The sequence below is a fragment of the Crocuta crocuta genome, unplaced genomic scaffold, assembly GCF_008692635.1.
Source record: "Crocuta crocuta isolate KB4526 unplaced genomic scaffold, BGI_CrCroc_1.0 scaffold41, whole genome shotgun sequence".
NCBI lineage: Eukaryota > Metazoa > Chordata > Mammalia > Carnivora > Hyaenidae > Crocuta > Crocuta crocuta.
Window position 1 is genome coordinate 10,555,848 of NW_027529428.1, and position 12,023 is coordinate 10,567,870.

A 12,023-nucleotide genomic window follows, 5' to 3' on the forward strand; every position below is an offset into this window, starting at 1 on the left:
CCTCAAGAACTAGGCAGCTATCTTTTCTGGAATGTAATCATTAAGAAAAATAAGGCCCATCTTCCAATGTCCTGGGTGTAGATGGATCTAACTTGTCACCTAAACTGCAAATTGCACAACCTATCTAATGTATTTACTCTCCAGCTATATAAAAGAATGGGATTTCCCTCTGTCTTTGAAATCCCTTCAGTGGGTTGCCAGTAACACATCACATTCTGAATGTGATCTTAATCACTGGCTTAATCTTGCTTGGTATAAATATTGTTGTCTTTCCCTTCCAACTACGTGGAGAGGTTTTCTGGGTTGGAAGATTTTTGTCTCTAATTATATTTTCCAAACAATTGCTTGAAAACCAGAGAACAAGGTGAACATGGGGCTCAAGTGCCTTCCCAAAGGCCAGAGAAATGGGAAAAATTAGCTCAGACTTTGACTGGAAAGTAAAAACAAACCAGGTAATAGCACAAGAAGAAAAAATAGCATGGTAGTTAAATTTACATATTTCAGTCTTTGATACCCTTTAGGTTCAGGATCTAGTTTTATCATTTACTAGGTAAACAAATTATATTCTTTGAATCTCTGCTTTCCCCTGTAAGCCAGCATTAAATAGCACCTAGCACAGAGAGATCTCATGAGGGTAAGATAATGCAATCAGATTACTTAGTCCATGCCTTCCTCGTGGGTGACCTCACTCATTCTTAACTATTCCTGAGGTATAATCTTAGCTATTTATTATAATTTCTAAATGTTATTATAAAAATCCAAATTACATGTAAATGAGTGCTGAATTACCATTATAAAATAATAGCTTGAACTGTAATCCAGTGATTTATACATGATTCCAAGATTCACATTGTCTCTGCAATAAACCAACAGGGCTGTGGTGGATGTTGTAGTAGAGGGTTNTGTAAATGAGTGCTGAATTACCATTAGAAAATAATAGCTTGAACTGTAATCCAGTGATTTATACATGATTCCAAGATTCACATTGTCTCTGCAATAAACCAACAGGGCTGTGGTGGATGTTGTAGTAGAGGGTTAGGTGAGATGCAGATGATTATGGACCGGGATTTTGACAATCTCTTTTGGAGATTTTTTGAAACCTGATTGATTCCCCAGATGGGAGCAGTAGAAATATATCCATTGTTATGAAATCTGCACGCGTGCACACACACACACACACACACACACACACACATACAGAGGCCAGTGTGCAGGTGACAATGGGTTCAGGTTTGTTACACTCCTATGTTGGGAGGAGAAAAGTCTCTTCCTTCTACAACTCCAGTTTCTGGCTGGGGCACCTGTTATGAAAGACGGATTAGCATAAAGAAGTTTATTAACCTGTTTATCTCTCATATACATGGGAGAAACTCAGAGATGAGTAAACTCAAAGAGGTGGCTAAAACTTGAGCTTAAATACCATCTTCATTGAAAATGAAGGAAAAAAGTCATAGGGGAGGCCAGTTATGAGGAAATGACCAGGAAAGGTAAAATAAGGGTTAGGTCTGCTATGCAGATTTAAGATTTGTTATATAGATTAAAGTCTCAGGATTTATTCTTCCTGGTACAGAGAAGGAGATAAGCGTACAAATTACAAATTTCCTTTATAAATGTACATATCCCTTACAAAAGGCTAATTACTTTATTTTTGGAGCTTCTCCTGTATCTGCAATCCTTATGCCAAAGAGGTATTTTTAAGGTGGCACATTCTGGTCTTCTAAATCCACCTTTCCATGATCATCTGATAGACGGCAAGAGCTCTTTGATTGTGGACTCTGGCATGGTGAGGATCACCCACCCCCAGACCATCTGCATCAGTAAGTATGAACTTTCAACTGTAAGGGGGCTTTCACTCTAGAAGTTGCCCATGGCAGGAGACATTTCAGTGCCATTCATAAATATAACTGGCATTCCTAATCATTTCTGAAATAGTAAGTTTTTTGTTTATTTGTTTTTCTCATGAAAAACTGACATTATTTCTCAGAGCCCTCTCTTAAGTGCTCCAAAGTCAGTATTGGAAAATATTGACTATGGAGTCATAGAAACCTCACTGGGAAGTCAGAACACCTGGGTGAAAATGTTCCACACATTTGTCAGAGCTCCCGGGAGTTAATGAAAGAGACTTCATGCTCTGGTGGGTTTCTTCATAGTCAAGGAACCCCTCTACAAAGCTGTCTTTGTAAGGAGGCCATAGCTCTGGGACTGACCCTGTCAGGCCAACTTCCAGGCTCAGAAGGAAGGGAGTCCCTAGCCTGACCCCAGCTAGAAAAGTAGAATGTACTAGAGGAAAAATCTGGGAGGAAGAAAAAGGCAACTCATTAAATTGCCTGCCACATAAAATACAGATCGTTTTAGAGATAAGGAGGAAGTGTAGTTTCTCAGACCCAGAAATAGTGTTTTCAAGTATGTTCATCATAAGGAATCTGTTCCAAAGTTGGAGACTGATCGTCCACTCCCAAGAATTCTGCAGGGAACATATGTGCACAATGCCACACACATCTGTTCTGAACTAAATTAACATGTTCAGCAGAGGAATGAAACTTTAGGGCCTCAAAAATAGCACCGGTGGATAAGAGAGCTATTCAAAGGGGAATTTTTAAATGCCTGGGGTTGGAATTCTACACTGTGGGCTAAAAGAGGATCCAGTGCTTACTACATGTCTCTGTCTGTGGTGAGCTATGAATCTTAATGGAATTCAATTTGATGATCAGTAGCTACAATTTATTCTGTGTCACTTTAGCCAGACTCAAAAATAATCATTATTTTAGTCATATATGATGCAAATGATTTAAAAAAAAAAAGCACTTCATTTAAAGATGCATTTGTTTGTAGGGGTGCCTGGGTGGCTCAGTTGGTTAAGTCTCTGACTCTGGATATTTTGACTCAGCTCATGATCTCACAGTTCATAAGATCAAGCCCCATGTTGGGCTCTGCACTGACAGCCAGGACCTGCTTGGGATTCTCTCCCTCTCCCTTCCTCTCTGACCCTTCCCCTCTTGCAAATGAGCATGTGTGCTCTGTCTCAAAATATATTACAAAAGATAAAGATGCATTTGCAGTGCCCAGTGTTAAAAAATAACTAAAGAAGCCAATTTAGGTGATACAAACTCCATTTAACACTTCATGAAGTGGACAGTCCTTTCAGAGAACTGCAAAATGGGCCAGAAGGCAACACACTTCTATTGGATAAAGAATAAAGAACAAGAAAGAGAAAAAGAAGACATCTGATTGGCTGAGGCCACATTGTCAACCTTATTTGGGGGGAGAAGGCCCAAAATTGGTTTGGTCTTTGACGATGGGTTGACTGAATATGCCACATTTCTGGGCAAGCAGAGCATTTACAGGGATATGAAAATTACCCAAGTTGCAGTTTGCTGACATAGCCCTCTCTGAAGGAGAGGCTCCAGAGTGGGTCCAGCAGTTTATTTCAACACTAAAGTACCCCCAACACACTGGCTTGAAGATATCTTATAACTGGTGGCAACATTTACTAACTACAACCTGGACTTATTTAACTTGAGACATGTTTTTTTATTTCCCCAACAGGATACAAATACGCAAATTCTGGTGAGCACCACCTGGCTTTTTCTATATTCTGGGTAAGTGCCCAACCACCACGTCCACTACAAAATGTCCAAGTGCTAATTCTTCATGCTCTTGATCAGGCTTTTTGTGGGTGGATGTAATGACATGAATCCACAGAACACAAATCTCTGTTAAAGGTGCCAGGGCTTTGCAAACTTTTTCAAAAGGCAACACAGGGCATCTCACTGCAGGAGGAATACTAACAAACCAACAAGAGTGAGAATGTTGGTGCTGGCATTTAAGCTGCTCTTCAAGGTATTATTATTATTATTATTATTATTTTCCTATTCTCACCCTGCTTTCCTTTATTCATATTAATACTTTTTTTTTTTTACTTGACAAAATGAGTTTTCCACTGGGTTTTTCCATAGCCTAAACCTAGGCTTTTAACCTTTCAAAAAATTTGTTTAACATTTGAATAGTGAGCTTTTGCTCTCATGGCTTCTCAGTAAAAATTAATGGAACTTCAAAGATGTGTTCTATTCTATTCATTTGGAGCCACACGACCCTTTCATTTATAAGTATTTTGGCCTTTACTATTTTGCTCAGAGTAAAAGGCATCACTGTTTAATAAGCATTTTAAACTATTACTTTATATTATTCCACTTTAAATGTCAGAAGGATGATAGACACACTTTAAAGGAATTACTAAAGCAATAACTCAGTGTCAGTTTATACGAATATCCATAAATGTCTAGAGTCATGTTCTTGCAGTTTATAATTTCACTTGAGTCTTAATTGATTATGACTGTTGAGTTTGAGGAAATTCCAGGCAGAGGGGAAAATATAAGCAAGGATTTGGAAGCAAGAATGTGTAAGGTACACTTGAGGAATAGAAAGTTGTCCAGTTTGGCTAGAGAATACGGGAGACATTGGGCAGTTACAAGAGATAAGGCTGGAAGAAGATGCTCAGAGAATAATGCAAGAGTTTAAAACCAGACTGAGGTCTCTATACCTGATTCTGAGGGCAATAAGGGCACACTGAATATTTTAAAGCAAAGACCTTGCATGATTCTAGTCAGGCTTCAGAAAGATTAATAGAGCAGCGGCTGTAGAAGAGAAAGGGATTAGCAGAGGGGAAGGAATTGGAGCCAGGACTGGATTCAGGGGGTCCTGCTAAAGCCATTACAACATTTCTACTTGGATGGCCTCAGCCCTCTTAAACCTAAGATCACCAAGACCGAGGTCCTCAGTTTTCCCCACCAAATACACTGCCCCCTTAATCTTCTCCATCTCAATAAATGGTACCACCAGTTTCCTCCAATCTGCAGAATTCACATTCTACAAATGGTGCCCAGAGAGAACTGCTCCAGTGTAAAGCAGATCATCTTACTCTGCTGATTACATCCTCCAATGGTCATCTATGCATGAGAATAAAATCCAAACGTTTTATCTTAGCCTAAAATGTCCTATATTCTGTCCTCTGCTTAACCCTCAGATTTACTCTCTCTCCTTCCTTTATTGGTGACATGGTGGCCTTCTTTGTTGCCTATGCATACAAGTTTCCTTACCGCCTCACGTTCTTTATTTTTTTTTTTAAGTTTATTTATTTGTTTTGAGAGAGACAGAGACAGCACGAGCAGGGGAGAGACAGAGAGAGAGGCAGAGAGGGAATCCCAAGCAGGCTCTGTGCTGCCAGCACAGAGACAGATGCGGGGCTTGAACTCACGAAACTGTGAGATCATGTCCTGAGCCAAATCCGAGAGTTGGTCACTCAATCGACTGCCACCCAGGCACCTCACCTCGGGTTCTGTTTAGTTTCTCAGTACCAGTAGTGTAATTCCAAAGACAAATGCCACTGGAGTAACAGCAAGGTCTCATTCCTTCACTGTGAGTTTCTACAGGGGGCTGGTGATAGTTCACTTGTTAAATCTATACATAGCTTTTCAACAGCTACGGGTAAGGATTTTTGGCTTGCGGTTGGAACAGCTATTGCAGACACTGACTGCAATAAAAAAAGGTCGTCTTGTAGAGAGCCCCCAAATAGAAGAGTCTCCTGGCTCATTTTCTCCCCTTTGCTTTTCTGGGGTGTCATTTGGTGGACACAAACCAGAATACTGAAGGTGGTAGTAGGAAGGGAAGGGAAGGGAGGGATGAGATTTCTTCTGGAAGGTTTGCCCCGAGGCTGCATGGACTCCTCCCACCCCCAGCTCTAATTTTGTCTAAAGGGCCTTTGGTTCATTCTGATGAACAAAGCTTCTGTTATCTTATGTTACTGGAAAAGAATATATGCACAAGTAAACATTTCCCTTCCAAATCACCAACTAAAGCCATTCTTAAGGTATTTGAATATATACATTCAAAACATTTTCTGTGCATATAGGCATCAGTTAGTAATAAAAAATTATATTAAAGGTCAGGGATTCTAAGGGTTAGGACTCTAAAGTCCTAGGGCATAGTGAGGATGACTTGTCCAGCGTCACAATATTTTGGGCTCAGCTGGTTAGTTAGGAAGACTCTCTGACTAAGGGTGCCTGGGTGGCACGGTCAGTAAATTGTCTGACTCTAGGTTTCGGCTCAGGTCATGATTTCATGGTTCCAGAGTTTGAGCCCCACATCAGGCTCTGCACTGACAGTATGGAGCCTGCTGGGGATTCTCTCCTTCCCTCTCTCTCTGCCCCTCCCTCCTCTCTCTCTCTCCCTCTCTTAAAATAAATAAATTAATTTTTAAAGAAAGGAAGGCTCTCTGACTTGATGCTGAGATTAAAACCATCTGAAAGTTCATCCACCCACAATTGGGACCCTGAGATGTCTTGAAAATTAGAGCTGCTGACTCCATCTGCTGAAAAAACCCAGGCTAAGACAATAGAGAAAAGGAGAGGGCCATGTCGCAGGCAGAAGGAAAAGCATCTGCACACCAAGGTCCCCTGGTTGGAGGGAGGACAATGCATTAGAGAAAGCCAGTAAGGCTACACACACACACACACACGTCTCAGATAAAAGGTCAAATACCACATGCCCTTAGAGCCCAGTTTTAAATGTGTGTTTTACCTTAAGAGCAGTGAAGAGTCTGTTAAAGTCTTAACCATGAGGTTGAGGCACTGAGGGTTAGAACTCCAATATATCTTTCTTTTTGAGGGAGACACAATTCAACCCAGAACAGATTCTAACAGCATTCCATTGTCGCTAGTACCCTGCCATTCCACCACCTCCTGTAGGTTATCTTGAGCTCTCTCACACCTCCGTGGAAGTCTCTTAGGTTAAATCCTTCACCTGTGCCAGGGGTGTTCTGGGACCCTGACTCATACATCCATTTTGAGAGCCATTTCATAAGTAAACTATATAGGGTTTAGTGAGGGGTTGCATGGGTGAGGAGTGGAAATGAGGGAAAGGGTTTGATGTAATCCCCAAGTTTCTGTCGGGTGTAATTGATGGGTGTGGTGTCTTTCACTGAGATCAGGCAGGCATAGGAGGCCCATTGCAAAGGATATAATGATATGTCTTGAGACATATGAGGGATGTATAAGCCACACACACACACACACACACACACACACACACACACACCCTAAATGTCTTTGCATTATAGAGTTTATATGACATACAAAGTCAGCATGGCTTCAAATCCTAGCTCTACCACTTACTAGTTGAGCCACCTAGGATGAAAGATTTCATCACAATGCCTGCCTTTCAGTGTTGCTGTGGGGATTGATGAGATAAGTTGTACCAGGCACTTAGCAAAGTATCTGACATTTGCTAAGGGAGCAATTAATGCCGGTATTAGCCAGTATTACTTCTACATACTTATTTTCCATCTGGAGAAAGCATCACCAACAATAAAGGTCTTGAAATGATCCACCTGAATGTGGTCTAATTCCTATTTTCCACTGCAAATTTGAAACTATTTTAAATGCAGTGCAGGATGGAAATAAAGTTGCTAGCAGGTTTGTACTTCTCTTTTCTATTTGGTTTTGAAACCAGTAAGCCCATTTAAAGCCGTTTCTAACCTTGGTGCTGGATATCAATTGGAGATGAGGATACATTTCAAAGCAGTGTAGATATTTTAGGATGTAAAGAGGGCTTTGGGAAATTATGTAGTCTGACCTCTAATTTCTGGACAAGGAAATGAAGACCTGAGAGGGTAAATGACTCATCAGGCCACACAACTACAAGCAGAATTGGGGCTAAAATCCAGTCCTCATGACTCATATGCTGGTCTTTTCATCTGCAACATGGCAGCCTCCAGCAAAAACAGTCAGGAAAAAAATGTTTATTGCATGGAGTTTTAAATTTATATAATGAATACAACCTCTCTCTAAAAGAAAATCCAAGTTAAAATGGGGAATGAGGGACCAAAGAGGGAGTTCAAACCACCACGCTTTTTGTTATAAATCCACTGAAACAATTCCCTCTAAAAAACAGATGAGTAGTTTTACTGGCATTTTAAACTTTCATAAATGTGTGTTATTAGCCAGGTGTCTGACTACTTTTACACACAGGAATACACTTTTCTCAGACTCACAAACTACAAGTTGCCACTTTTCAAGTGTATTTTGAAGACTTGGTGATTTTTTTCCCCTCAGTGACAATTAGCTAACTTACTGTGTTCAAAACTGTACATCCTAGAGAGATTTTATTTTAAAGAATCCTGGCTCTGGGGTGCCTGGGTGGCTTAGTCGGTTGAGTGTCCGGCTTTCGCTTAGGTCATGATCTCGCGGTTCGTGGGTTCGAGCCCCGCATCGGGCTCTGTGCTGACTGCCAGCTCAGAGCCTGGAGCCTATTTCAGAGTCTGTATCTCCCTCTCTCTCTGACCCTCCCCTGCTCACGCTGTCTCTCTCTCTCTCTCTCTCCTAGAAATAAAAGAATAAAATAAAAATATTTAAAAAAAAGAATCTTGGCTCAATGAAACAATGGAATTTTGAGGAGATGGTTATATGAACACTGCATTTAAAAAAAATCTAAGCATCACACCCAGGTCAATCATGTTGTAATACTTGAATTTGATTATGTGGAACCACATAAATCGATTTGCCTCTTAGATAGCAGGAAACCCAGAGATGCAGTTTATCTCTCCATATCATCTTGTCTAGTGTAGGAAAAAAGAGATATAGGAAAAAGAAACACTTAAGGGCAAAACTGGGAAAAAAATAAAACTATCACACTTCCTGATGCTGGGAGAAAAGAATATAATTTTTTGTATTGGAAAAAAAAGTGTGTTGGGTAGACACAGTATTTGGGAGAAAAGCCAATCTAACAGAACTGGATTATGTTAAAAGAATTCTATTATCTCAAAGACTTGGTATCCATAGCAACTGAGACATCTCCATACTCACTCTTTCCATCCATAATGAGGAAAATAAACAGCCAAAGAGCTAGCTATTTCCTGGTATCATTATATCACAGCTAATAAATTATTACTTGACGGAGACATCTTAACAAACTCTACTGCTGTTTTACTTTTTGAAACAGGACCTCCTCTACCCCCACCCCACCCCCCACAAAAAAATAAAGAAGAACATGCAACCAAAATACAGGAATGGAGCTCACAAAGGAGAGTTATAAAGCAGATCCAAGGAGGGAAGGAGTTACTCTCTGAACTTGACCCCTGGCTGATATCCAAGATAGAGAAGCATGTTCTGGGCTTTTGCCAAGCTACAGGTCACCTGGTCCTCCAATCATGCAGAGTGTTGGGTTGAAAGGGAGTCCAGACCCAGGCAGGCCACCCTCACAAAGCCCAGAGATATTCTAAACGGGTATGTTCAAGCAGTGGCAAATGTGTGCCCTTTGCATATATAACTGATTGTTGTTATAGGACAGTAACTTTTTACTCATTCATCAAATACTTGCTGCATATCTATATGTGTCGGTCCCTAAGGTTCTGAGAATGTTCGATGGGAAGGAGATAGTCCCAGCTGTCATGAAGTTCACATCTTGTGTAGAATTGAGATATATCAAATTTCCTATTAGTATTAGAAACGGATTTTCAATATCCACCTACAACAAGCACATTGTTAAATAATTCCCTTAGGACTCCACACCGTTTCTTGCAAACAACTTACACAAACTACATGTTGACTGAACATAACGACTTAAGGGAATGATTAAGACGAAGCTAAGAAAGAACATGAAAATGATCTGTGGCAGGGAGGCCTTCAAAACACAGAGCCTCAAGTTTTAGTTGATGAAATACGTGCAATGTAAAAACTGTTATAAAGATAAATATAATTAAGGGTTTCAGGAATAATTAAGCAGTAAAAGTGGGATTTGAACCCATGTGGTCTGGCTCCAGAGAGTTTTGTGCTGCCTTTTAGGACCAAACCACACCATGCTGCCTTTTAGGACAAAGCAGACCAGGAAAGAAGGACAGGTGTGAAATTCTTTCTACCACCATGGTGACTTCAAAAAAAAAAAAAAAAAGAAAGGAAGGAAGGAAGAAAACAAAAGCAAACCAGTTCAAAAGTGCAAATTGTAAACCTTTTTAAGTCAAACATACAATCTGAACTATATCTATTCATTCGTTCATTTATTCACAAGTATTCTTTGTGTCTCCCTGAGCCAGGTGCTCTGGGCACTCGGATTAGTATGTGAAAACACATTAAAGCTTCATTCTCATGGTCTGTTTTCTCCATAGGACTGGCCACCTTTTACTTCTTCCTTCTATCAGTTCAAATCTACTGTTGAGTACCTCTAAGTGAGTTTTTTATTTCAATTATTGAACTTCTCAACTTCAGAATTTCCATTTGGTATTTTTTAAATATATAATTTCTAGCTTTTGTATTGATATTCTGTATCTAATTCAACATTGTCATAGCTTCCTTTACTTTTTTTTTTCTTTTTTGAGAGAGAGAGAGAGAGAGCACGCGTGCGAGCTGGGAAGGGGTGGAGAGAGGATGACAGCGAGAGCCAGAGGTGGGGCTTGAATTCACAGTGAGATCGTGAGCTGAGCTGAAGTTGGATGCTTAACCAACTGAGCCACCCAGGTGCCCCCCCTTTAATTCTTTAATCATGCTTTTGTTTAGCTCTGTGAGCGTAATTTTAATGGCTGTTTTAAAGCATTTTTCCGTTAAACCTGACATCTGGTCACTCTCATAGGCTGTGTGTGTTGACTGCTTTTTCCCCTGTGTATGGGTCAGACTTTCCAGTTTCTTTGCATGCCTCATAATTTTTTGTTGGAAACTGGCTATTTTAGATAGTCTAGTTCTGGGTACTAGACTCCCCCTCTTTGGGGCTGTTGTTATTGGCTACTGTTATTTTTTTCTTTATTGACTTGCTGGATTATTTTATGTAAATCACCCCAAATAGTTTCTTTTAAATCTTACTTATTTTTGAGAGAGAGGGAGCATGAGCAGGGGAGGGGCAGAGAGAGGGGGACAGAAGATCAGAAGCAGGCTCTGCACTGACAGCAGAGAGCCCACGCGGGCTTGAACTCACAAAGCTGAAGTTGACACTCAATCAACTGAGCCCCCCCAGGCACTCCTTCTAACGTCACCCCTCTGCAAAGCATGCCTTTGGGTGTGTGCTCGGTAACCCTGAGATGACAGTTTTACTGGTAGGGCTCTCTTTCCTTCTTTCCCCCAATCACAGGTGGCTGTTAAACTCCACTAACTCCCAACTGATTACTCTGCTGTTGAAAACAGTCCCCTGTGGTTTCTCAGGTCTGAGTAGCAAATGTGTTCTCACCCCAGGAGGGCTCCTCCCAACTGCATTTTTCTGGTTCTCTCCTGCAAAGTAGTCCATCTACAGTGTAGGCTCTATCTTCATTAAATCCACACATTTTCCTCCCAATTTCCTTTCATCCCTAGCCCCACTCATCTTGAAGCGTTCTTTGCCTTGCACTTCTCCAAGGTCTGTTGCAATGAAGTCAGTTCCCTTGGGAAGAGATTGAGCGCTGTTTATGGCCTGCTTCTCCCCCAGGGAGTCTCTGAGCCAGGGTTTTGCAGTCGAATGGGGGACCTGTGCTCTAGGAGCTGAGTGCTTAGCTAGAGGGGGAGGCAGCAGTCTGAGCAGGGACCCATGACCTCAGGAGCTGGGGTACCCCAGTACTTTGAGCATGTCATGCCCAGCGTTCAATCTTCATTCCTTCAGTGGGGCTGAGGGGAAGGGCACCCTTATTTACTGATTGCGTTCACCCAGAGCTTAGCCTAGACAATAGATAGCTGGGTAGAGGATGAAAAATGCTGAAGTCTTGCTCCTTCTGGGAAGACAGCACTGGGAGCTGGAAGAGGAGGAGAGGAGAGTGGTCTTTGTTCAGATACCACAGACTCTCATCTTTCTTAACAAAATTTTCTGGAATAGATGTATCTTCATTTGCTGTTTGCCCTTAGGACCATTTCAAGGGGCTTTCAATGTTTGGAAAATAATTCCACCAGTTTCTCTGCGAAGCAACTCAGCAGAACTCCTTATGCTAACACAGGAAGTGCATCAGCCCTTCATTTTAACACTAACTTACAGCAGAATGGATTAGGAGGGGGGGGGGGGGGAAATAAAAACAAGGGTCA